The following is a 25819-nucleotide window of genomic DNA, read 5'->3' on the forward strand; positions in this document are numbered from 1 at the left end:
GAGGGAGCAGGACACACCTTGCCCCTTAATCTGAGAATAAGGACAACTCTCCTATTTGTGCTGTTCTGACTGCTGCAACAGCTCTCCTCTCCAGGAGGTTGAGCCATTTAACTGCTTTTGAAAAATAACATTGGTGGAAAAATAGAAGTGTGAGTTGCCAACTTTGCTAAGAGCCTTGGTGGGTTTTCAGGAGTCTTAGGAAGTTAGTGATTTTGGAGGGAAGAGTGTCTGGAAAAAATACCCCACCTACTCCAAGAAAAGCACAAATCCTCTTATTTGTCTGCTGATGCCTCAAATTCTACAACCACGACCAGATCGCCAAGAGGGCTGTTTAATATGCATGGCTTTCGAAGTTCTCTCGTAGACACTGTCCCATTTAACCCTCCCCGCAATAAGAGATGACACTGGTGGGTCTGGATCCGTGATTAACGAACTCAGCATGATAAGCAAATTACTGGACCCTTCTGACCCTCAGTTTGTTCACCTGTAGAAGGTCGGAGTGAGGATGGAAGAGAACGCATTTCACGTGCTGACCTCAAGCTCATCACATGGAAGGTGCTTGAGTAAAGGTCCATGATGACTGTTGCTATTATCACTGGTTGCAAAGGTGTTATTATAAAACTATTTTTATCAGTTGTTTTCTGGTTATCAGACTGGGGCATGGAGATGGGGTCTCTTCCTTAGGAGCCTCAGTCCCTCCCTCCAAGCAGTGCTCTTCTCAGCAGCTCAGGCCCTAGCCCTGTTCTAGGATTTCAAGGATACGTTAGTTCCCTGGATATGGACTCGTTTTTGGAGGTTAGCAAAGGTAATCAGAACAATTTCTTTTGAAGAGGGTGGGGATTTTTCTGAGGAGGGCTGTATTTGCTAAAAACAAGGTGGCGATTCCAGACTAGCAACACTAGTTTCACTCTTAGACAAGTGCCAGCTGCAGCTGCTCAGGACTACTGCCAGCCCCGGCTGGGGATTGTACTGAGAGCCACACTGTCCACGCAGCTGGGGAGGAGTTCCCAGGGCCACAGGCTCCCGGGGGGACTGAAAGTGACGACCTGGGTTACAGTGAGCCCAAGAGATGAGGTTCAGGAGAAAAAGCGGGACAAAGGCCAGAGGTAGGAGAGAGTCAGCCCCAAGGGAGGAGTGTTTCTGAGCACAGCCAAGGAGGATAGGTTATCTGATGGCTTCTTGCAGGGCTGGGAGCCTTCCTCAGTCCCCAAAGGGAAAGAGAGAGAAGGATGAAAGGGCTGCTGTCAGGGTGACAGGAAAATCCTCTTCTGTGCTACTAGGGCTGGGTTCACGCCAGGTGCAGGTGATCAGGTGGGACAACGGAGGAGTAGGCTTCAGGAAAGAGGATCAGGGTCTTGGGACAAAGGTCTTGGCACTCGTGTGCCTTCCTCACTCCTGCCCGCAAGGGAACAGGGCATCCCGCAGTGACGAGGAGCCTCGCTGGAGCCCCAAGTCTTCTCCTTGGGGAAGTGTGCAGGATTTGGCTCCTTGAAGCACGAGAAGACTGGGGTCTCCCCAACACAATGGTTTTTGTTAGTCTGCAATCACACTCTGATTGCATTTGCTCCCTGAATGAACCTCCACTCCGGGGCCTGTGCCCTGCCTGGTCCAGCCTTGTCCTCCCTCTACCCAGTTGGGATCCGCGGCCCTACTGGCTGCCTTTTGCTGGATTCGGGAAACCATTTAGGGCACTGAGTGGTTGGCAGGGCTGGGTACTGGACCTCACATACTGCACACCGACACTCCTTTGCAGTTTGTGGCAGCCCAACACTGACTACGAGGCTGTTGATCATCTCTTGGCCTTCATAAAGTGGAGACCCCAAGGCTCAGCTCTTGGTGTGCATCTCGTTCCTGCCTAAACTCACTCCCCTGGTGATCTCACCAGTCTTGTGACTTTAAATACCATCCCTGAGCTGATGGTTCCTGAATGGCTCCCTCCCTGAAACCCCAGACTCAAACGCCCTCCTCCCTTCTTGTCCTCTCCACCACTGTTGTCCATCTCAAGTTCAACATGCCCCCAGTAAAGCTCCAGTGAAGCAAGAAAGACTGCCCCTCCACACCTGCCCTTCCTGCACCTTTCTCCATCTCGGTTAGCAGCAACTCCAACCTTCTGCTTGCTCAACCAAAAACGCTAGACTCACCCTTGACTCCCGTCTTCTCTCTCCTCACATCTAATGCATCAGAAACTCCTGTTAGTTCCATCTTCAAAACACACCCAGAATCTGAACCTCCTCCTCGTCTCCACTGCCACCACCTGGTACAGGCCACCGTCAACTGCTGCCTGGGTTGTTCTTGGTGCCTCCTTCCCGGCCCCTCTGCTTCTGCCCCAGCAGAGGAAGGTTGCCCCGTACTTTGGTGACTGAAAGAGGGGCAGGGGACGGGCCTTGACCAGAGGACTGGGGCCTCTGACACTGGACTAGTCATGGGTTTCTCCACCCATGACACTGCCTGTTGTTGACTGCAGCATTGGGCACATGGAGGCCCATCACCCAGGACCCCTCTGGGGCTCCTAAACCACAGATTGTGACACATTGACACTGGAGAACAGAGGAAGTTGGCAGAGTGCCTGTGAGTCCCTGGGCGGTTCCCCATCTTGGCAGGTGGGCTCACGTGAGTGCCCAGGGCCCTTCCTCGAACCCCATCTGTGCCCAGGACAGCACAGCACCCACACCATCCCACCAAGTGCCCACTGGGCTTCAGCTGTGACCTCCTCAGTTTGCAGGTGGGGCAAGCTGGGGGACCCCCAACTCTCACCACTTGGGATCTTATCCTGAACATGAGCTTTTACCATCTGGGGGACAGCAAACTCCCGCTGGGAAGCATCCTCAGCCTTGGCTTGTCCACTGGCGGGGGCACCCAGAAGCCAGGCTCACCCAGACAGCTCCTCCATTTTAACCCTGGTGTCGTCTAGGCTGTTGGCTTGATGTGCTCGTGAAAAGTGGGCCAGGAGCTCGTGCAGTGTAAGAATGTGCCTGGGAATCTGCAGCAGGGAGAGGTAGGGGGAGAGGAATAGAGGCAAAGATGGGGAAGGAGAGAGACAGTGATGAAGCAAGTCAGAGAGGGAGCAGCAACATAGAGAGGGAGAGAGAGAGAGACAAAGCAGATGGAGAATGGTTCTGTCAGCTCCGAGCACTCCCACGAGCAGTGCTGAGGATGGACACCCACAGCACTTCTGATTTCAGACTCTAACGTGGAGCCTCTTCCAGGGTCTTGTCTGGGGCAAGAGCCCAGAGCTTGAGGCTCTAAGCCGACAGGAGGAAGGGCTTGGAGGTAGGCTTAGGACCCAGAGCTCCCCCTTATATTCCCACACTACCTGCTCTGTGGAGCTGGACAGCCTGTGGTCCACTGGGTCAGGGGCTGGATCTAACCCCATTCTCCATGCAACCCAGAGCTGGGGCCTGTTAGGGCCTGGGACCTCCAGGCCATGGGCCCCTGGTGCCCCCAGGTGTGGCTTCCTCCCAGCTGGGGCCCTCACTGCCATGGCCCCCGAGTGGGCTCCCCAGGCATGTGCCCTCAAGGACATGGTTAAGACTTTTAGATCAGACCTGCTTTCTAGCTATTAATCTCCATTTCCATCTCTCTGAAATAAGGCCATCTGTCTCCTTGGGCTGTCAGAAGGATGATGTGTGATCATGTCTATAGAGTGCCCAGCACAGCAAGTATTCAATATGCATGCTCTCTCCCCCTTCATGAGCACAGGTTCCACCTGAGCATCCTGGGTGCCAAGCCTTCTTCCTACATCTGGCCAGAGGCCTGGCATTCCCTTCTCCCTGAGAGGTGGGGGCAGCCTGTCTCTGGCTTATTTTCTGTCCCCACAGGATAATGAACAATGAAGTAAACGAGACAGAGAGCATCCAGGAAAACATAACCATGGAGTGCCTGATACTCAAAGGCTGTGAGACCCTCCTGGACACCAGCCAGACTTTTGTGAGATGGGCCATGACACCCTGCCACCCCCAATCTCAAGGTAGGCCCCAGCAGTGGTGGCATTCGGGGACACCACCGGTTGTTTGGCTGCCATGTGCCAAAACCTGTCAGTGTGATTGTGGAGTATTCCAGGGCTGCTGGAGGAATGTGACAGCTGTATGTGGATGTCAGTATCTGCACACATGGAGGTAGATATTACTGGTTTTCACAGTTCCTTTCTCTCCAGATGTACACATGATTCTTCCCAGATGCCCTTGATGTGTCTGTGGATGTCATAGTAAACACTGACATGTCCTTTTGGGGAGAAAAGAGTGGAAATGAGGACAGATACTTAGTGGTCCCATGAATCACAAGCATGTTCAGAATCCATGGGGAAGTCGTGTGGGTCAGTCCCTCTGTCCCTTGCTCATCATCATTGACCCCTTGTGGGAGGCCGGGATCACAGAGGTTCACATGGGTAGGAAGTTTGATTCACCCTCAGCCTCCACTTTCCTTGGGAGCTGTGTATGAGTGGCACAGCCCTGTCAGCAGGCAGCTAGAGGCTGTGACTAAGGGGACTTCTCCCTGGACTACTGCAGATGATGAGATACGGGAACGCCTGCTGAAAGCTGGCAAAAGGTGAGACTTCTTACCACATCAGCCTCCCAGAATCTCTATCTGCAGAGTCCAGCAGAAGGAAGTGGTGAGAATTTTTTCTCTTTCTAAATTTAGATTGGCAGAAGAAAATATTTGGGAAACTAGTTTCTTGTGCTTATAGTGATTCTTGGTTTAAATTTGGTAGTGTACTCTTGGTTTTCATCTTGATCCCTTTTCCTCCCAGAGATAGTCTCTGTTTTTCTCTTTTGTCTGTGTCTTTTGTCATAGGAAAGAAATACCATAGGGTAGGACACAGGCAGAGGCGCTATAAACCTGCTGTCCTGGCCGGCCCCACAGACTGGTGAGTTTGTGGGTCTCACCAGACAGGAATCTACAAACTTTGCTGTGGGTTATTATGCACATGACGTGAATACCATTGCCAAGGGCATCTTGGAAGCCAAAAAGGCTGCAAATCTGGTGGGCACGGGTCGAGTAGTTAAGAGCCATTAGGGCGCTCGCCACTTTCAGAAGACTCCCGTGACAGGATAATTTGGGTCATGGAATGGGGTAGATGACACATGTCCCCCGCCAACTGCAAGAAAATGTCCATGCAACGACGAGGTACTCTGTAAAGCACACAGTCCCCAACCCTGCGGCACCTCCCCCGCTAGGTATTATTCTGGCTCCAAGAGACCTAAGGTGTGGCTAAAGCTGTCATTGTGCACATAAGAAAAAAAAAACGCGATGAGGTTTTTCCTTCTGTCTTGTTCTGTGTCCTGAGAAAACTTGGCTTTGTGACCAGTGAGGATATTCTCCTTGGTCTCCACCATACGGAAGGTGCATTTATTGGGGTGCACCTTGGTGGCCAGTCGAATAGACTGGGGTTCCGAACTGTCTCTTTGTCCGGCTGTGCCAAGCTCTCAGGGGAGTTTGTCATAAAGGGCCCAGTCCATAAGGGCCTTTGTCGTCTTAACCTTCGTTGCTTGTTAGTGCTGGAAAAATCCCATTCCAGTATCACCTGCCCAGTGTCACAGATTAGCGGGTCTGTGACTGGGGGCGTCCCACACTATTGTGGGAGACCGGAGACACCATTTTCACTACACCATCCTTACCGCCTGTGCAACAAAGGTCTTTACTTTCTCTGAACATCTTTGTGAGTGAATTCTGTGGATCATGGGGCTACATCATCTGCGCCCGCACCAGGGACGCCTCTTGTGTCCATGATAAAGATTTATTCTAAGCGTGGAAAGTTACCTCTGGGTCTTTCCTTAAAAAGGCTTATTGGATTGAGTCACTATTGGAATAAATATACAAATAAAGATCCTACTCGTCAATGGCCAGACGATGGATCCTTTAAATTGGAATAACCTCTAAATTGGAGAAAAAAAATGTTTTGAGGGCTCTCACATAATTATTTATTTGGTACCTAAGAAAAGGCCAAAAAAACGAAGGGAAAAATTTGACTAGCCTTAAGACCTTGACTCAGGTTATAATTAAATTGAGAACATGTAAAAGTATAATTGTTGATAAGATTATAAAGGTTAAAATATTTGAGCTAATTTTATATAAAGAGGTTACATCAACTTTGCCTGAGGATGTTTTAAAATGTCTGACTGGGAATGTTTCCCTTGTCCAAAATTAGAAGACCAAGACCTATTGATTAAAGTCTTAATGATAACTATGTTTAAAAATATGAGATGATAAAATTTACATAAAATTTTGTAGAAAAAAACTGATGTTATTTCTACTACAGAACAGGTTAACAAAAATAATAATTTAGGACCTGCCCCATGGCTTAGCGATTAGGTGCATGCGCTCCGCTGCTGGTGGCCCAGGTTCGATCCTGGGCGTGCACTGACGCACTGCTTCTCCAGCCATGCTGAGGCCGCATCCCACATACAGCAACTAGAAGGATGTGCAGCTATGACATACAACTATCTACTGGGGTTTTGGGGGAAAAAATAAAAAAATAAATCAAAAATAATAATTTATATGATGGCTAATTTTATCTGAATTCTTATAAAGTCCTGTAGGCAATCTAAATAATTATTGGGAATAAGTAACTAAATAGTTGTATAAAGGATAAATGTTGGATAAACTTTAAACAATTATGTGTTATGGTGTTTACAGCTTCCAAACACTTTTTGTGACTTAAAACTTTAGAGTTTTGCTAAAATTTCTGATAAAAATTCTCTGAGTATCATTATTTCCAAATAAGATAAGATATTAGACATTGATTGTTAAACTTACGTTTGTCCACTTTTGGCTTTTCATTACAAGAAAACTAAAAGGTGTTTTGGGTCTATTGGTAAACATGTGTTTTATTAAACGATTATACTATAAAATAACATATTTCTAGAAGTTATAAAGAGTTTATAAATTTTCCAAGCCACAAGATACTAATGTAAAAAAAAGTTTATAATGGTTTACTTAGTTTTTACTTACAAATTAAGGTTTCTAAAGGTTAAAATATCCAATTAATATATGTGATTGAAGCTACTAAAAAATTAAAAAAAAATGTCTGTTTACAAAAAAAATAAGATATATAAACGTACAAAAAATGGAAATGTTTTGTTTGGTCGATTAAGAAAAATAAATTTGTCCTCAAGTACTAAGAAGAAAATAAAAGACATGGGACAAATTCTGAATGTAAAAAGAAAGTTATAAAAGGTGTGAAAGAGAAATTCTAAAAAAGGAGTTTTTGCATGGTCAAGTTGGCTAAGATTAAAATAAATTTAATTAAGTAAATGAGTTTTAATAGCAGCAGTAAGCTGGTACAAAATTAAAATTTGGTCTTCTGTCTCTTAAATAGATAATTTGCTTAAACTTGATAAAGAGGATACAAAAGATTGTTCTTTACCTTTGGGTAAGTCTACCTAAAAGACAGAAAGAAAAAAAAAACTGTTAATTTCCTGTGTTCAAAAGACTGAGCTCTCTCTATTCAGGCTTTTTGGACTGTTAATGCTCTGTTTGCTTTGACTTCTTATATTTTTGACAAGCTCCCCAAAATTCATATCCTAAATAAAGTCTTTTTTTCTTTGGAAATTTTCAAAGGGCCCTAAAACATCTCAAAAAAATTTGCTCTCTTCCTATAAGGAAGAAAACAAGAAAATTTGCTCTCTACCTATAAAGAAAAAGATACTAAATTTATTAGGCTTATTCAGCATGTTAAATTACATGAAAAGCATTGTCAGACAAGTGATTATAAGCCTGCTTAGGTGGTATTTTGTGGGTAAATGTTATTGATATAGGTGTTTTAAAATTGGATAACATTACTAAAATTCTAATCTGTCCTGGTTATCAGTCATAATTCTGGTTATTATTATTTTAAAGTGTTATATGTCACAAAATTAACCAAATTTCTCTGTCAATTGACATTTTGAGGTCTTGTTGTTTACAGACTTATTTCTTTGCTCTAACGCTTTTGCAAAATGTTCCAACTTCAAAAAAATTCATAAAAAAGACTGACATTTACACTGGAGTACAGGTTTCTGATAAAGTTTCTGATCATAAAACTGAACTGGGTAAGAAATTACAGAAATCTGTTAGAGAGACTGATCACTTCATAAAGCTGCTAACAAAAAGATTGAGATCAAGAATTGATTACACAAGACTAAATAAACTGATAAATATGATTATAATTTTTATGATTTTTCATTTAAAGTATTGCTAAATTTTCAATGTTTTTTTTTCAGATTTAAAGAAAACTTTTTCTCTTTTCTCCAGAGCTAGCTATGACATAACAATTCGATAAATGATACATTTATAAACAAAATTAAAATATTTCTCTTTTTCTCTCTACCTGATCCCTCCAAAATTTAAAAACTCTTAGGGAGTAAATATTGTTGTTTTCATGCAATATAGTTATTTACATAAGTTCAATAAAAATCTGTTCTCCTTATAACAAGACACAATTAAAAACACTAGTTATATTACCAAGGCTGTGACTAAAACATCATATTTATGATATAACCATACAGCTTTTGAAAAATAAAGATTAGACTTTATAAAATAAAGCCACATAAAAATATTGGCCTAGTACTTTCTGTTCCAAACAAAACTTACCAAGATAAATAAAAAAGTCACTTATCTGACAAGTACAAAAAACCTCAAAATATTTTAGAAAAACCTCAAAAAAAAATTCACCCAAATCTATAGAAATTACAAACAAACTCTGATGACAAAATCCTTGACTTGGCTTTCCTGGCCTAGAAAGGCCTTTAAAGTTAAATCTGAAATTCCTTATAAAAAGTTCCAACAAAGCAGATTTAAAAGAGCCTATGTGATCAATTTCTAGGCTTACTATACTTATATAAATAATTCGGCCAACTCTATTAGATCTAGACTTATTTTACAAAGTAGTTAGTTTTATTTTGACTATCTTTGATAAAAATGAGGGAGATTTAAAAAAATTATATTTCAATAAAACTATAATATACATTTAAAGATATTAGATCCTAGTTTTGTTAATTGTCTTTTAAGGTTTTTGTTTTATATCTATTGACTAGACTAGATCTTGATTTCTTCTAGTCTCCTAAAATATCTGGTTACAGATGTCCAAACTAACGTTTTTGATTTTTTCCATCATTTTCATTTAAAATCACTAAAAACTAAACCTGCCCTTTTTCCTAAAGCCTCACAAACTAAAGCTGATAAACTTGATATAAACTTAAGAGATGACCTAACGACACCATCAGAGACATTTTAAACTACAAAAGATGCTTTGAGGCTGACATCTAAAAATCATCTTAACTGACTGTCCTCTGACCTCAAAAACTGGTTTACAATTTACTCCAACCATTAACCTTGTTTTCCTTTGTGTACATAAAAATACTTCTATTAAATACTTGATTGCTTGCTTCCATAATATAGGCATAACCTTGAGAGCCCACCTATATCACCACCTTCTAAAATAAACTTAATTAAACTGATCTATTATCAAGACTAAAAAATTTGTTCGGTGAGATAAAACAATCTACCAACTTGGCTTCTAGACTATAAAACTTCTTTAAGTTTCAAAAAGACTGTGAAACTTTTAGTTTCAAAGACGGGACTGTGGGAGATCAAGATTTGGCCATCCTAAAATATATCTCTTTACCTTGATTGTTTTCTCTGAGGGACATTTGACCTCCTCCACTAACTGCCTAAAAAATTTGACATGGTGGCTCCGCCCTGGAACAGATCTATCATGATGGCTATAAAGATAATGTAAGATAGAGGTTACAATAAAAAAGGCACCAACAAGCCCCTCTTATCAGAAGTTCTGTCTCTCTGGCCACATTCTCTAGATGGCCCTGCGAGGAGTTGTCAGACAATCATTTACATTTATCAGGAAAATCTCCATTTCTAACGGTATCTCCCTCTCTGTTTTAGAAAGAGTGGGGGATGGCCTTATTTCTAGAGGCTTATCAATGTAGAAGGTGAGGCATTAAATCTACATAATAACCTTACTCTTGTTTACTGTGCTTTAGTGGTAATCTCCTATAACTGACTCTCCCCACCCCAACATCCTCCTTTGTCATTGGCTGAACATGGTAATTAAGACGAAAATTTCTGCTACTGTGTTAAAAAACGCAGTGTCCCTGCTTTCTCCCATGTATACATGTTATTAAATTGATATTATTTTCTCCTGCTAACCTGTCTTGTTAATTATTTGCCCAGCCATAAGAACCTTAAAAAAAAAGGGCAGAGGGAGAGTCTCCCTCTTCCCCCGACACTAATGACTCCATCTTGTCAAGTTCAGGTCTGTCTAGCCAAAAGTCATTCATGTATATGGTAAGATTTACTTCATTTTTTTAACAAAGATAAAATGATGAATGGATTTTCATATTTTTGCCTGTTTCATCTATAAAGATCTTACTTTACAATTTAATAGCTTCAACCTGCTACAATAATTTAAAGAGCCTTTTGAAGCTTGTAATATGCCATGTCCAACAGGATCTAGTAAAAAAATCAGTAGTTCACAATCCGAAAAATCTCATTTATATTCATTACCAACAATACTTACACTTCAAAGACACTAATAACCAACATATCATTTGTTCCTACTGCAGAATTTAATAGGTTGTTAAATTCTCGTATCATCCAAAAGCATAATTAGGATGCTATCATTATAATCTATCTTTTTATCAGAAATATTAAAACTAATGATTATTAAAACTAATGGCAACTAACGACCTGTTTTCTTTCTCTATGGTTTATCTTTTCTAGAATATCATATAAATGAATCCTACCGTATTTGGCCTTTTGACTTTTCACCCTATCAGTCAAATCAAAATTTGAAAATTCCTGTTCTATGAGCTTTCCAAATCTAAATTCTTACAATTGTAAATGAATATAGAGACAAAACACACACTACATACTACTTCTAAAAAGCTCCTCCTTATCCGAGTTCAATTCTATCACCAACTGCCAAGAAAAATCTTTCCACTGATACCAAAATTCCCTACACATTATGTCAATCATCAATTGATCAGTCATCAGTCTATGTTAACAGAATGTGAATTATTATTAGGAAGCTACATAATTTGCACCAAAGATTGTTTAAAGCTCCTTTCATTAAATGCAGTTTACAATAACTCACAGGCTTCAAAGTTCGCCTTGCAAATATACAGTCAACTATCAGAAACTATTAATGGGATTAGGCTTTTCTATAAAAGTGGTCCCAAGGAAGTAGGAATATTTATTTGTTTAAAGAACGCAATGAGGATCCCAATAGCCTGAGCAGAGTCAGACAGAGGAGCGCTGACCACAGGTCATCTTATGAAGGGCCGTGTTCACCGGGAGATATCCCGACCTGGCCTAGACGGGGTCCCGGGTGGCACGAACTCAAGGGCTCGTCCAGAGGGCAGGCGACTCCCTGCCGCCCGCTGCACCTCTACTGGGTGGGCAGGAGGCCCCGCTGTGGTGGGGCCCCGCCAAGGCACAGGGACCGGCCTGCCAGGCGGCGCTCCTCTGTTCCTCCAAGGGGCAAAGTTGGGTTCCCCCGCCTGGAGCAGCCCTCCTGCAGCCCCGGCCCCCGCCCCCGACACTGCGCTCCCGCCATCTGCAGTGGAGATCTCCACACCGAGCCTGCTGCCCACCGCTTACCTTGGCGCCGCTCCTGCCCAGCGTTCCTTCACACTACAGAAAGGAGAGCTCCCCAGGGCTGAAAATCCTGGAAGAAGGATCCAGAAATCACCAATCCCCCCACACAAACCTCCGAGGTAGCCATGTCCACACCAGGGACCCCGCCTCCAGTGCACAAGTTCCGGGGCTCTCCAGCTCGCCGGCCCCTCTGCTGCTTTGAGCGCCCGTCCTACGCATGCTTGGGCATCTCCGAGGATTCAATGGGAACTGCTGGGGTGGACGCAGGAGGGGTTGGGGACTGAGGTGTCCCTGAGAGGGAGAGTGGGAGCGGGCTGTCCCTCTGCTGCTCTTGACTCTGCTGTCCCTGGATGACCGTCAGCTCCTGGAGAAGATCTGCCTTCCCTTGAGGCGGCTCCTCCTGTCCTGAGAAGTGCGTCACATGAACTAACATTTGTTTCAAAAAGAATGATGACATCCTTAACACCTGATGTGTCGTGTCCCCAGAAGATTTCTCTGCTTCCCCAGAAAACTAGACAGCAAGCAGCTGGGACCGTGTTCTGACCCAGGAAGGAAGGATGCTGAGGGCACAGCTGTCTCCCCTCTGCCGGCTCCTTCCCCTGATTTGTGGCCCTGATGGGGCTATAGCGTTGGGGACTCCTGCAGGTGACAACGCTCAAGTGTTTGCCCATGGTATTACATTTCTTATGATTTCTTGGTTAAAACGGGAAGCTAGCTGTCAGTTTTTCTGACGATTTCACTCGCAGAAATGTCTTTGGACAAAGAAGTTTGTTTAATTTCTGATTTTTATAATCAATAACAATAATTAAATACTTTTTTTCTTAATCTCATTGGCATGCTAAAACAAACAAGTCACTTGGTTTTCACCAAATTGGCCACATTTTCATTAAAACTTTGGGAGTATCGCTGTTTGAGGTAAAGAAAGCATTTGGGAAGAACAATTATCTTCAGATAGTATCTTCCCAGATAAATGTACAAACACATAGTTATGAGCCCTTTTGAGGGGCCTGGGAAATCCAATTTGAGTTCTACAATGGATCATCTGAAGGTTCAATTAGTAATTTTCTGAGGAGTTTGCAAGTAAATGTTCATGTCGCCTTCAAATAGGTCTGGTGATTTAAATGAAGGTTGAGCTTAATGATAAAAGTTTTCAAGAGAAATATTTCAAGAGAAATATTAAGTAAATGTACTAAAAACAAAAAGGTGCAAATCAAAATAAAGCCTGACATTATCTTCTTTAAAACAGAGTCAGAGTATCACTATTGTCAAGGTATGAGAAGGAATAGAAATGCTTTATAAAGTCAATTCTTCACTTCCAAAGGATGCAAGGTGACATTCTAGAAGTCTCCACAGTCTTTCACTCATCTAGATTAAAATTGCTCAATTTATATTTTAAAGACTAATGAATCTGAGGGCAAAATAGTCAAGGTCAGTGTTTAATTGTTTTTCATTGTTGCAAAGTACATGGGTATAAAGTGTGGCTGAAATCCATGATCTTGGAGAATAAAAATATATAGAACTTATTTATCACTCTCACAGCATGTCCTGACTTAATCCTACAAATGTCCCAAGAGTAAAACCTCAGTGAATTCTGTTCTGTTCTTCGATATCACATCTTTCCCTCATAATGAATATTCTCAAATTAGGCTCTAGCTAGTAATTATGTTCCTGATGCAAATATGCAATAAAGAAGAATCCATGCGTGATTACATTTCGCTCAAGAAGACTACTTAGAACCCAAATTTGTTTTTTGCTTTGTTTTTCTTTATCGATTTATTTCTTTCTCCTCAGCGGAGTCGGCAGATAGATGACACAGAAAGCTGAGAGAATAGAGGGCAGTGTCTTGAAGAATGTGGGATTTCCTAATCTTCCAGATCTTTTTTATCTTTAAAATTCTACTATTTTTCTATTTATATAGGGGTTCATTTTTTTCATTATTTCTAATAGTGATCATAATAGTGAGACTAACAAAACTTAGCACTTGTGGAACTTTTTTCGTCATAAAATTTATGTTATTTTGACAATTGTTAATATATTAAAAAGCGACTAAGAGCTAATCTGATCCTCAGAGGATTTTTAGGGTAGTGAGACTGTTCTGTGAATAATGGTGGCTACATGTCACTATATGTGTGTCAAAACCCATGGAACTGTACAACAAAAAGTGTGACCCTTAAACTAGAGACTGTAGTTCATAACAACATTTCAATATTGTTCATTCATTATAACAAACGTATCACACTAATGCAAGGTGTTAATAATAGGGGAAACGGGGCTTGGGAGAGAGGAGAGAGGCAGTGTGGTAGGTGTATGGAGCTCTATGTACTATCTGTTCAATTATCTGTAAATCTAAAACTGTACTTTTAAGCATAAAGTTTTTTAAAGTTTTTTTGAAAGGCACCGAAAGGTAAGCTAACACTGTAGGGCATCTATTTTGTGCAGAAGGGCAAGGAAGAAGTTGAAATGATTTAAAAAGTTCACCTTGTGAAGGTTTGAATTGTGGTGTGTTTCTGAAGCCTTAGACAAGGGCAGGACATGGAATTTGAGACATGGATGAAATAAAGGAGAAGGAAGACATCAGAGTGATCAGACCTGATCAATTAAATTTAGGACAAATTACTAAATTGGATGGATTTGTTTTTATTTTCTTTGCTTTTTAGAAACCTTACACCTTTCTATGAAAGCCACATGTGCACAGTGTCCACAGGTATGTTTCCTACCGAGCGGCACCTGCTTCTCTCCCTCTGCATCTTCTATTTCCTTTCCCCCTCCTCTCACTACCTCTGACTGATGGTCGCTGTTTCTATCTCCCTTCCTTACTCTCCCTCTCTCCTGTTGGTTTGTTTGTTTGTTTCCTTTATCTTTGTGTTTTCTTCCTGCTCTTACACATCAGACTAACCATAACCTTCCTGGTCATTGTTTAGTTCCACTGAAAGAACTCAGTGGATTCCATCAAGAAATGACCGATCAGTGTTCTGGGAAAAAATTCTCTATTTCAGCTACTTCACCCTCAATCTGAAGCAGGAAAATTTCTTGAATGTTGAATCAATTTTTTATATTTTTTTCTTTTTTGAATCGACATTTCAGAGCTCCTGGTCATATTGGAAAAATTCCTGAAGATGGCTGCCTGGAGTTGAGCCATAGGAGTTCTTCCTATGGCCATAAAAGGGAATCCTTATTTTGGCCATGGGGCCTCAGGAGAAGCCCTCGTGAGAGAGGAATCTTTGCTAACCCTATGTTGTACCTACGACTGGCTTCTCCTAAGACAGTGGTTCCTGAACTACAGTGTGCATTAGAACCGTGTGGAGGTCCCCTACAACACAGAGTGCTGAGCCCATCCCAGAGTTTGTGATCCAGCAGGATGGGGGGACCCGAGAATTTACGTCTCTGATCATTTCCCAGGTGATGCTGCTGACCAGCCACACATTGAGAACCACCGGCTTAGAAACCCTAGGTTTCAAAGGATGCTTTGCTTGAGCAGACAGCCAAAAGTATCAAAATCGTAATTAAGATTCACCAACAACTTGAATGTGTTGGCATTTGGATCTAGAGGCTCCTGAATTTTCAGGGGCTAAAGCAAACATTACTCTGAGTTCAGGACTTGTGACTCTCCTAAGTGTCACACAATTCCTTTGCTTGCTTCCCTTGAGCCCTACCTGGCTAGGAAAGAATATTAAAAACAAAGTCAGCTTTGATTATTTAATCCTCAGTCAATTAAGACATTTTTGAGTGAGGTTTTTTTGACAGAATAGCCAACTTTACTTACACTATTGGAAACGAATTATTACTGATAACAATGGTTATTTACTAAGGTCCCAATGCGTCTCAAGCCCTTTACATACTTTTATTTATCTGCTTCTCAGAGCCCTACAGGATCCCAGGTGTTTACTCTTTCTCCAGAACTCCTCTAAGGAACCCCCCAGAGCACACTCATAATTGACCTCACCATGCCTTCTCTCATTTAATTTAGCAGTAGATTAAAATTACAGAAGAATCTTGAAGGGATCTTGAGCCCCAGCAGGAGAAGTTCTAAAGTCTACCCAGGACAAATGGCTTAATGTTTGTTTCTGACAAGTTTCCAGGGACAAAGACTCCACAACCTCCAGAAACCAGTTCTGCTGATTATTAATATCTCTAATCAATGATATACATTAATTGTTTTTTTATTTATTCGTTGATTGTCTGCTATATTACTTTGCCATATAATAAAATTTTTGTGTTATTTAAATAATTTTCATTTTATATCCACTTTTTAAATTTAGCCTTCTCTGGACTTCCTCATACATTGAAGATGGTAATTGTCACCTAATAACATTTTCCTCTTCAGTTTAGATAACCTCAGTTTCTTTACTGTGTTAAAAATATTTAATAAGTGTAGTGCTTTTTTCTCCAGTTCTTCTCTAGGTTCAACTTATTGGGTAGTATAGCGGAAAGATGACTTCAGAGGTCCTGTGTGGTAAAGAATCTTCTCTGTATTGTATTCAATGTGAATAAAATCTCTATTAGTTTTGTGTTCAGTCTAATCTAGAATCTGAACCTTTCCTTCCTTCCTCCCTCTATTGTCTGGAATAGTTAATAGTCCCAGACCTAGAGTTTTGCTTGTGAAAAATGTTTGTTGTTTTTGTTGGTTAGTTGGCTTGACGTTTTAACAATTCAATTTATTTAGTAGATATGTGATTTTTCCTATTTTATGTTATATTTTGTGTCAGTTTCAGTATATTGGTTTTTTATAAAGTGAATTTTGACCTTTGTTGTCTAATTCACAGTCCTAAGTATTTCACAAAATGGTGTATCTCATTAAGATCTAAGCATTCTGTAGAGATTTCTTCTTATTTGATTTCTTTTTTTTAAGCAGGAGAAAATAATACCAAGTTTAATAACATGTATACATGGGAGAAACTCAGAAATTAGCAACTTGTCCCTCTGTCTAAGATGCCCCCTTAAGTATTGCAGTTAAAGACGAGGAAGGTGTTGGGGGTGGGTAATGGTCTTAGACCTCAGAGGGCAAGAGGCAACTCACATGGAGATAGAAACGCAAATGTTTGCTTGACAACTCTTCTCAGGGTCATCTATGGATAATGTGGTCAGGGAGAGATAGAGTTTTTGATAAAACGGGCTTGGTGCCTTTCCTGTTGTAACCACTATCCTACATTATCTTTACAGCCATCATGATACTAACTCCTTCCTGAAACAGATCTTTTGTTTTAAATTCTTTAGGCAGTTTGGGAGGGGAAATTCAAATATTCTTCCTGAGTTGTCTGAGTCCTTATTGTCTTCAGCTCGAAATAATCTGCATACCAGAGTGGTGCCTCCTGGGGTAGCTTGCCCTGAGCACCATCAGTTCCCTCCTCTGAAACTTCCCTAGAAGATTCACAATCATTTTGAAAATTAAAGAAGTTTCATAGTCCAGAAGCTGAGTTGGTAGATTGTTTCATTTCACTGAACACATTTCTTAGTCCTGATAATAGATCAGTTCAATTAAGTTCATTATAGAAGGTGGTGATGCAGGTGGGTTCTCAAGGTTATGCCTATATTGTGGAAGGAAGCAATCAAGTATTTAATGGAAGCATTTCTATGTAAACGAAAGAAAAACAAGGTTAATGGTTGGAGCAAGTTGTAAAGCAGTTTCTGAGTATACGGGACAGCTAGTTAAGAAGATTTTTAGATGTCAGCATCAAAGCATCTTTTGCAGTTTAAAATGTCTCTGATGATGTCATCGGGTAATCTCTTAAGTTTATATCAAGTCCATCAGCTTCAGTTTCTAAGGCTTCAGGAAAAAGGGCAGGTTCAGTTTTTAGTGATTCCAAATGAAAATGATGGAAAAAATGAAAAACGTTAGTTTGGACATCTGTAGCCAGATATTTTAGTAGACTAGAAGAAATCAGGATCCAGTCCAGTCAACAGATATAAAACAAAAACCTTAAAAGACAATTAACAAAACTAGGATCTAATATCTGCAAATGTACACTATGATTTTTACTGAAATATAATTTTTCTTTCTAAGATCACCCTCATTTTTATCAAAGATAGACAAATTAAAACTAACTAGTTTGCAAAATAAGTCTAGTTCCAATAGTGTTGGCCCAATTATTTACATAATTACAGCAAGAGTAGCAATTGCTCACATAGGCTCTTTTAAATCTGCTTTGCTGGAACTTTTTATAAGTAATCTCAGATTGAACTTTAAAGGTCTCTCCAGACAAGAAAAAACAAGCTAAGTATTTTGTCATCAGACTTTGCCTGTAATACCTACAGATTTGGGTGAATTCCTCACTTCCGAGGTTCCCCCAAAATATTTCGAGGTTCCTTCTGTTTGCCAGATAAGTGACATTCTTTACTTATCTTGGTAAGTGCTGCTTGGAACATAAGGTACCAGGCCAATATTTCCACGTGGCTTTATTCCATAAAGTCCAATCTTCATTCCTCAAAAGCTGCATGGTTATATCACAAATATGATCTTCCAGTCACAGCCTTGGTAATATAACCAGTTTTTCCAATTGTGTCCTGTTATAAGGAGAACAGATTCTTATTGAACTTATGCAAATAACTATATTGCCATGAAAACAACAATACTCACTTACTAAGGGTTTCCAAATTCGAGGGATCAGATAGAGAGAAAAAGAGAAATATTTCAATTTTACTTACAAAAATATCATTTACGAAATTGTTATAAGTCATAGCTAGCTCAGGAGAAAAGAGAAAAACTTTTCCTTAACTTTGAAAAAACAAAAAATTAAAAATTCAGGAATACTTCAAATGAAAAATCATAAAAATTATAATTATCCTTATCAGTTCATTCAGTCCTGTGTAATCCATTCTTGATCCCAATCTTTCTGTTAGCAGCTTCATGAAGTTATCAGTCTTTCCATCAGATTTCTGTAATTTCTTACCAAGTTCAGTTTTATGATCAGAAAGTTTGTCAGAAACCTGTACTCCAGTGTAAATATCAGAGTCCTGTCCATGAATTTTTCTGAAGTTGAAATATTTTGCAAAAGCATTAGAACAAAGAAATAAGTCTGTAAACTACAAGACCTCAAAATGGCAATTCACAGAGAAATTTGGTTAATTTTGTGACATACAACACTTTAAAATAATAATAACCAGAATTATGACTGATAATCAGGATAGATAAGAATTTCAGTAATGTTATATAATTTTAAAACACCTATGTCAATAACATTTGCCCACATAATAGCACCTAAGCAGACTTATCATCACTTGTCTGACAATGCTTTCCATGTAATTTAACATACTGAATAAGCCTAATAAATTTAGTATCTTTCCCCTTATAGGAAGAGAGCAAATTTCTTTGAGAGGTTCCAGGGCCCTTTGAAAATTCTCAAAGAAAAAAAGTAAAAAAATGACTTTATTTAAGATATATATTTTGGGGAGCTTGTCAAAAATAGAAAACGTTAAAGCAAACAGAGCATTAACAGTCCAAAAGCCTTAATAGAGAGACCTCAGTTTTTCGAACACAGGAAATTATTTTAACAGTTTTTTTTCTGTCTTTTAAGTAGACTTACCCAAAGGTAAAGAAAAATCTTTTATAACCTCTTTATCAAGCTCAAGAAAATTACCCTTTTAAGAGAAATAAGACCAAATTATAATTTTGTACCAGCTTCCTTCTGATATTAAAATTCATTTACTTAATTAAATTCATTTCAATCTTAGCCAACTTGACCATACAAAAACTCCTTTTCCAGAATTCCTCTTCCACAAACCTATAACTTTCTTTTTACATTCAGAATTTGTCCCATGTCTTTCTTTTCCCTCATAGTACTTGAAGACAAATTTATCTTTCTTTATCAATCAAATAAAATATCTCCAGTCTTTGTTCCTTCTTTATACATCTTACTTTCCTTGTACACAGACATATTTTTCTTAATATTTAGTAGCTTCAATCACATATACTAATTAGAAATTTTAACTCTTCGAAACCCCAATTTGTAAGTAAAAACTAAGTAAACCATTACAAACTGTCTTTTACATTGGTATATAGTGGCTTGGAAAATTTATAAACACTTCTTAACTTCTAGAAATATGTTACTTTATAGTACAATCTTTTAATAAAACATGTTTACCAATAGACCCAAAACACCTTTTAGTTTTCCTGTAACGAAAAGACAAAAGTATACAAACGTACATTTACCAATCAATGTCTAATATCTTATCTTATTTGGAAATGATGATACTCAGTGAATTTTTATCACAAAATTTAGCAAAACTCTAAAGTTTTAAGTCACCAAAAAGAGTTTGGAAGCTGTAACCACCGTAACACATAATTATTATTTGAAGTTCGCCCAACATTCATCTTTTTCACAACTATTTAGTTAATTGTTCCCAATAATTATTTAGATTGCCTATAAGACTTCATAAGACATTAGATAAAATTAGCCATCATTTAAATTACTATTTTTGTTAACCAGTTCTGTAATAGAAATAACATCAGTGTTTTGTACAAAAGTTCATGTAAATTTCATCACCTCTTATACATTTAAACATAGTTATGATTAAGATTTTTATCAATAGGTCTTGGTCTTCTAATTTTGGACAAGGGAAGCATTCCCAGTCAGACATTTTAAAACATACTCAGGCAAAGTTGATGTAACCTCTTTATATAAAATTAGCTCAAACATTCCAACCTTTATAATCATATCAACACTTACACTTTTACATGTTCTCAATTTAATTGTATCCTGAGTCAAGCTCTTAAGGCTATTTAAATTTTTCCCTTCCTTTTTCTGGCCTTTTTTTAGGTACCAATTAAACAATTGTGTGAGAGCTCTCAAAATATATTTTTTTCCCCCAATTTAGAAGTTTTCCCAATTCAAAGGATCTGTCGTCGGGCCATTGACGTGTAGGATCTTCATTTGTATATTTATTCCAATAGTGACTTGATCCAATAAGCCTTTTTAAGGAAAGACCCAGAGGTAACTTTCCACGCTTAGAATAAATCTTTACCATGGACCCAAGAGGCGTCTCTGGTGAGGGCATAGATTATGTAACCCCTATGATCCACAGAATTCACTCCCAAAGATATTCAGAGAAATTAAAGACCTTCATTGCACAGGCGGTAAGGATGGTGTAGTGAAAACGGTGTCTCCGGTCTCCCACAGTACTGTGGGACGCCTCCAGTCACAGACCCGCTAATCTGTGACACCGGGCAGGCGATACTGGAATGGGATTTTTCCAGCACTAACAAGCAACGAAGGTTAAGACAACAAAAGCCCTTATGGACTGGGCCCTTTATGACAAACTCCCCTGAGAGCTTGACACAGCTGGACAAGAGACAGGTCGGAACCCCAGTCTACTCGACTGGCCACCAAGTGCCACCCCGGTAAATGCACCTTCCGTATGGTGGAGACCAAGTAGAATATTCTCACTTGGCACAAAGCCAAGTTGTCTCAGGACACAGAACAAGACAGAAGGAAAAACCTCATCCGGTTTTTTTCTTATGTGCACAATGACAGCTTTAGCCACGCCTTAGGGCTCTTGGAGTCAGAATAATACCTGGGGGGGAGGTGCCATGGGGTTGGGGACTGTCTGCTTTACAGAGTACCTCGTCATTGCATGGACATTTTCTTGCAGTTGGCAGGGGACGTGTGTCGTCTACCCCGTTCTGTGACCCAAATTATCCTGTCACGGGAGTCTTCTGACAGTGGCGAGCGCCCTAATGGCTCTTAACTTCTTGACCCATGCCCACCAAATTTGCGGCCTTTTTGGCTTCCAAAATGCCCTTCGCAATGGCCTTCACTTTCTGTGCATATTAACCCACAGCAAAGTTTGTCTAAATAGATGCCAGTTTGGTGAGACCCCCAAACTCACCAGTCTGGGGGGCCGTCCCGAACAGTAGGCTTATGAGGCCTATGCCTGTGTCCTACCCTATGGTATTTCCATCTTATGACACACAATACAAAAGACAAAGACAAAAGAGTAAAACAGAGACTACCTCTGGGAGGAAAAGGGATCAAGATCAAAACCAAGAGTATTCTACCTAATTTAAACCGAGAGTCACTAAAAGAAAAAGAAACTAGTTTCCCAAATATTTTCTCCTGCCAAACTAAAATTAGAAAGAGAAAAAATTCTCACCACTTCCTTCCACCGGACTCTGCAGATAGAGATTCCGGGAGGCTGACGTGGTAAGAAGTCTTACATTTTGCTGGCTATTGTCAGGGGTTCCCGTATTTCATCCACTGCAGTAATCCAGGGAGAAGGCATTTCTTCCAGCCAGAGAACACAACTTGCCAGCCAGTGTAGCCCCACGTTGGGCGCAAAAACTCTTATTTGATTTCTGATACTGGTGATTTGTGTTTCATTTCTTTTTTTTTTCTTAATCAGTTTTGCTAGTGGTTTATTAACTTTATTAATATTTTTAAAAATAACTTTTAGCCTGATTTGTTTCTTTAATATTTTTCGATTTCATTGATTCTCATCTTTATTATTGTTTCCATTCTGTACTTTTTCCAGTGTGATTCTCTTTTAATTCTTAAGACAGAAGCTGAGATTATGGATTTCCTGTCTTTCTTCCATATTCATACATTCATTAAAGGCTACACACCATTGACTTCTAAGCACAGATGTAACTACTATCTCTTGTCTTCTCTAGTGTATTTCTAAACTCTGTGCTGCAAGCCATGTCTGTCCCATAGGATCTCCAGCCCATGAGCCTGCAACAATGCCAACCTTCGTGTGTCTCCATCCCTCTACCTGAAGCTGATATCTACTGTCCAGTGTCACCCTCTCATTTGATTGTAGCCCACGTCTGACCTTTTGGGTTGTCAAGGTTTTCTCTCCCCTCTGTCCATACCACCTCTCAAAAGTCTCCATTCCTTGTTCTTGTAGCCCATGGCAACCCATATATGTCTCCATTCCATCTCTCTAAAACCCATGTCAGACACTTAATTTCATTCTCTCACATACTTGCAGCACATATCTTTCCTCGAGTGTCTCTATCTCTTGTGCCCACATTTGATACCAGACCTCACATGTCTCTCTCACTCCATGTGTCTGCATCCCTTTCCATCCCTGAGTGTGCCTGTCTGCTGTGCTTCAGCCCATGCCAGCTCGTCTTTGTCTACGTTCTCTATGCCTCCAGCCCATCTAGACAACCATTGTTTTCATCTACTGTTCCTTTAGGCCCTGTCTGAACTCGTGTGTTTCCTTACCCTGTGCCTGTAGCCCATGTGTTCCTCAAGTATTTTCACCTAGTGTCTCACAATTGGGTGTCATTCACCTGTTAAAGGATATCATAGTTCCTTCTAGGTTTTGGTCATTGTGAATAAAGTTGCTTTTTAGATGTTCTTAGGGGTCTGTGTGTGGATGTATATTTTCACGGTAGTTGGAGAAATACACTGGTACACAATTGGTGCATTATATAGTGACACTATACTTAGCTTCACAAGAATTAATAAGATGTCTTCTTAAGAGGTTATACTATGTGTATTCCCATCAGCAATGAATGAGATTTCCTATTGTCCCACATCCTCACCAGTAATTGGTATTGTCAGTTTTGGGTTTTTAGCTATTCTACTAGAAGAGTAGAGTATCTCATTAGTGTTTTAATTTGCTTTTTCTTAATGCACAATGGATTTTATTTTCCAATAATTCCTTGTTGTTGAGCAATTTATATATGCTTATTTCCCATGTATATGTATATATTTTTGGTAACGTTTATTCATATTTTGGTCTATTTATTTTAATTTGGGGAGTTTGTTTTCTTGTTGCAGCGTTTGACTGGTTCTTTGAATAATTTGCATGCAAGTCTTTCTGCAGATATGTGTTTTACAAATGTATTATCTTAGTCAGGAGTTTGTATTTCCACTCTGTGAATGCTGTCTTTCCCAGATTGGAGAATTTAACTTTAACCAAGTCCACATGATCAATTCTTTTCTTCATGGATTGTGCTTTTTGTGTTGTATATGAAAACAAGTCATCAAACTATAAATCATGAAGATTTTCTCTTATTTCCCTGTATGATTTTTATAGTTTTGTATTTTAAATTTAAGTTGATGAGTGATTTTGAGTACATTTATTTCTAAGGTGCAAAATTTGTGTCTTTGTTCATTTATTTCCATAGGGCCGTCCTTTTGTATCATCACCATGGTTGATGATGACTAGAGACTAAAAGACTAAAGACTAAAAATCTATTACTTTTTATGTTGGAGTGCATTTATTGTCATGACCATGATCAAGTTGTCTGTACTTGCAGAGGTCTATGTGTGGACTTTCCATGTTTTTTCATTTACCTTTGTGTCTATTCATTTTAAAATATCACTGTCTCTTGATTATTCTAGTATTGTAAAATAGCACAGTCTCTTGACTTTGTAATTAATCTTGAAATTGAGAAGTGTGAGTTCATCAATTTATTCTTCATCAGGATTGTCTATCTGACAAAGAAAGTCTGTATGTCTGTGTTATATCCAATGCTGAAAACTAACAAGCTTAAATAAGCTTTTATTTACCAAATATTATTTCATATCATGTTAACTGGAAAAACATTTGGATTTAGAAATAATTTTTCTAAGCACTTACTTCAAGTTAACTGAATAGAGCTCTTAATTTTGACCATACCCTCCAGAGGTAGAATACCGTTCACATATAACATACATGTAGACAGACACGTATAAAGAAGAGACAGATGTTGGCGCTGACCCTGTGGCTTAGTGGTTAAGTGCGCAATCTCCGCTATTGGCGGCCCGGGTTCATATCTTGGGCGGACACTGACGCACCGCCTCTCTGGACATGCTGAGGCTGCGTCCCACATACAGCAACTAGAAGCATGTGCAACTATGACATATAACTATCTACTACAGCTTTGGGGAAGAAAAAAAGGAGGAGGAATAGCAATAGATGTTAGCTCATAGCTGGTCTTCCTCAGCAAAAAGAGGAGGGTTAGCACGGATGTTAGCTCAGGGCTGATCTTCCTCTCAAAAAAAAAAAGAAAAAAAGAAAACCGGTACTCAACTCGGCCTGTCAGTGGCAGTTTGGTGAGAAACTGAAGAGCCAGATTGTATGTATAACTGAGATCAAATGGTATTTGTCTTTCTCTGTCTCAGTAATTTCACTTAGCATAATGACCTCAAGGTCCATACATGACATTGCAAATGGCAAGATTTTTTCTTTCTTATTGCTGAATAATATTCCATTGTAAATATGTACCACATTTTCTTTCCTTTTTTTTGTGAAGAAGATCAGCCCTGTGCTAACAAGTGCCAATCCTCCTCTTTTTGCTGAGGAAGACTGGCCCTGGGCTAACATCCGTGCCCATCTTCCTCCACTTTGTATGGGACTCCATCACAACATGGCCTGACAAGTGGTGAGGCAGTGCACTCCCAGAATCTGAACCCCGGGCTACCACAGCGGAACACATGCACTTAACCACTATGCCACCAGGCTGGCCCATACATTTTCTTTATCCACTCATCTATTGATGGACATTTAGGTTGTTTCCATATCTTAGCTATATAAATAATGCTGTAATAATCACAGGGGTGCATATATCTTTTCAAATTAGTGTTTTCATTTTTTTAGGATAAATACACTGAAGTGTATCTATTTATAATTTTTTCAAGAACCTCCACTGTCTTTTCCATAGTGGCCACACCAATTTAAATTTAAATTCCCATGAACAGCGCACAAGGGTTCCCTTTCCTTCACATCCTTGCCAACACTTAGTATCTCTTAAGGATGATCACCATCCTTACACGTGTGGGATGATAGCTCTTTGTGGTCTTGATTTGCATTTCCCTGATGATTAGTGACATTGATCTCCTTCTCATGTATGTGTTGGCCATTTGGATGTCTTCTTCGGACAAATGTCTACTTAGTCTTTTGCCCATTTTTCGATTGGATTGCTATTTTCTTATTGGGTTGTATGAGTTCTTTATAAATTTTCTTATGGGTTGTAAAAGTTTTTTATAAATTTTGGATATTTAACCCTTTACCTGATACGTGGTTTGTAAAATTTTTCTCCCAGCCTTTTGATTTTGTTGCTTGTTTCTTTTGCTGGGCAGAAGCTTTTAAGTTTGATGTAGTCCCATTTGTTGATTTTTTCTTTTGTTGTTTGCGGTTTTGGTGGGCTATCCACAAAATCATTCCCAAGACCAATGTCGAGGAGCCTCTTCCCTATGTTTTCTTCTAGAAGTTTTACAGCTTCAGGTCTGAGAATGCACAAAAGGCCGGGAGGAGCAATGTCCCTTTTTTTCACAGCTGAACAGATTCAGTCTCTCATTTC

At 39.9% G+C, this 25819-nt stretch overlaps 1 long non-coding RNA gene across 6 annotated transcripts in view; it reads right to left on the bottom strand.

The window, feature by feature from the left end:
* LOC131402196 (uncharacterized) overlaps window positions 1–25819 on the bottom strand; it is a 128407-nt gene that overhangs the window by 17923 nt on the left and 84665 nt on the right. For 2 of the 6 annotated variants that reach the window (XR_009218360.1, XR_009218354.1), the window contains exon 1: window positions 11702–11748. The exons of 1 other annotated variant lie outside the window; for it this stretch is intronic. This is a non-coding gene — a long non-coding RNA (uncharacterized LOC131402196). Of the gene's footprint in view, window positions 1–9601; window positions 9633–11299; window positions 11315–11592; window positions 11680–11701; window positions 11749–25819 lie in introns of those variants that run through there. 3 more of the 6 variants (XR_009218355.1, XR_009218357.1, XR_009218358.1) reach the window with 3 other exon arrangements.

The sequence above is a fragment of the Diceros bicornis genome, assembly GCF_020826845.1.
Source record: "Diceros bicornis minor isolate mBicDic1 chromosome 30 unlocalized genomic scaffold, mDicBic1.mat.cur SUPER_30_unloc_6, whole genome shotgun sequence".
In the NCBI taxonomy this organism is placed as follows: Eukaryota; Metazoa; Chordata; class Mammalia; order Perissodactyla; family Rhinocerotidae; genus Diceros; species Diceros bicornis.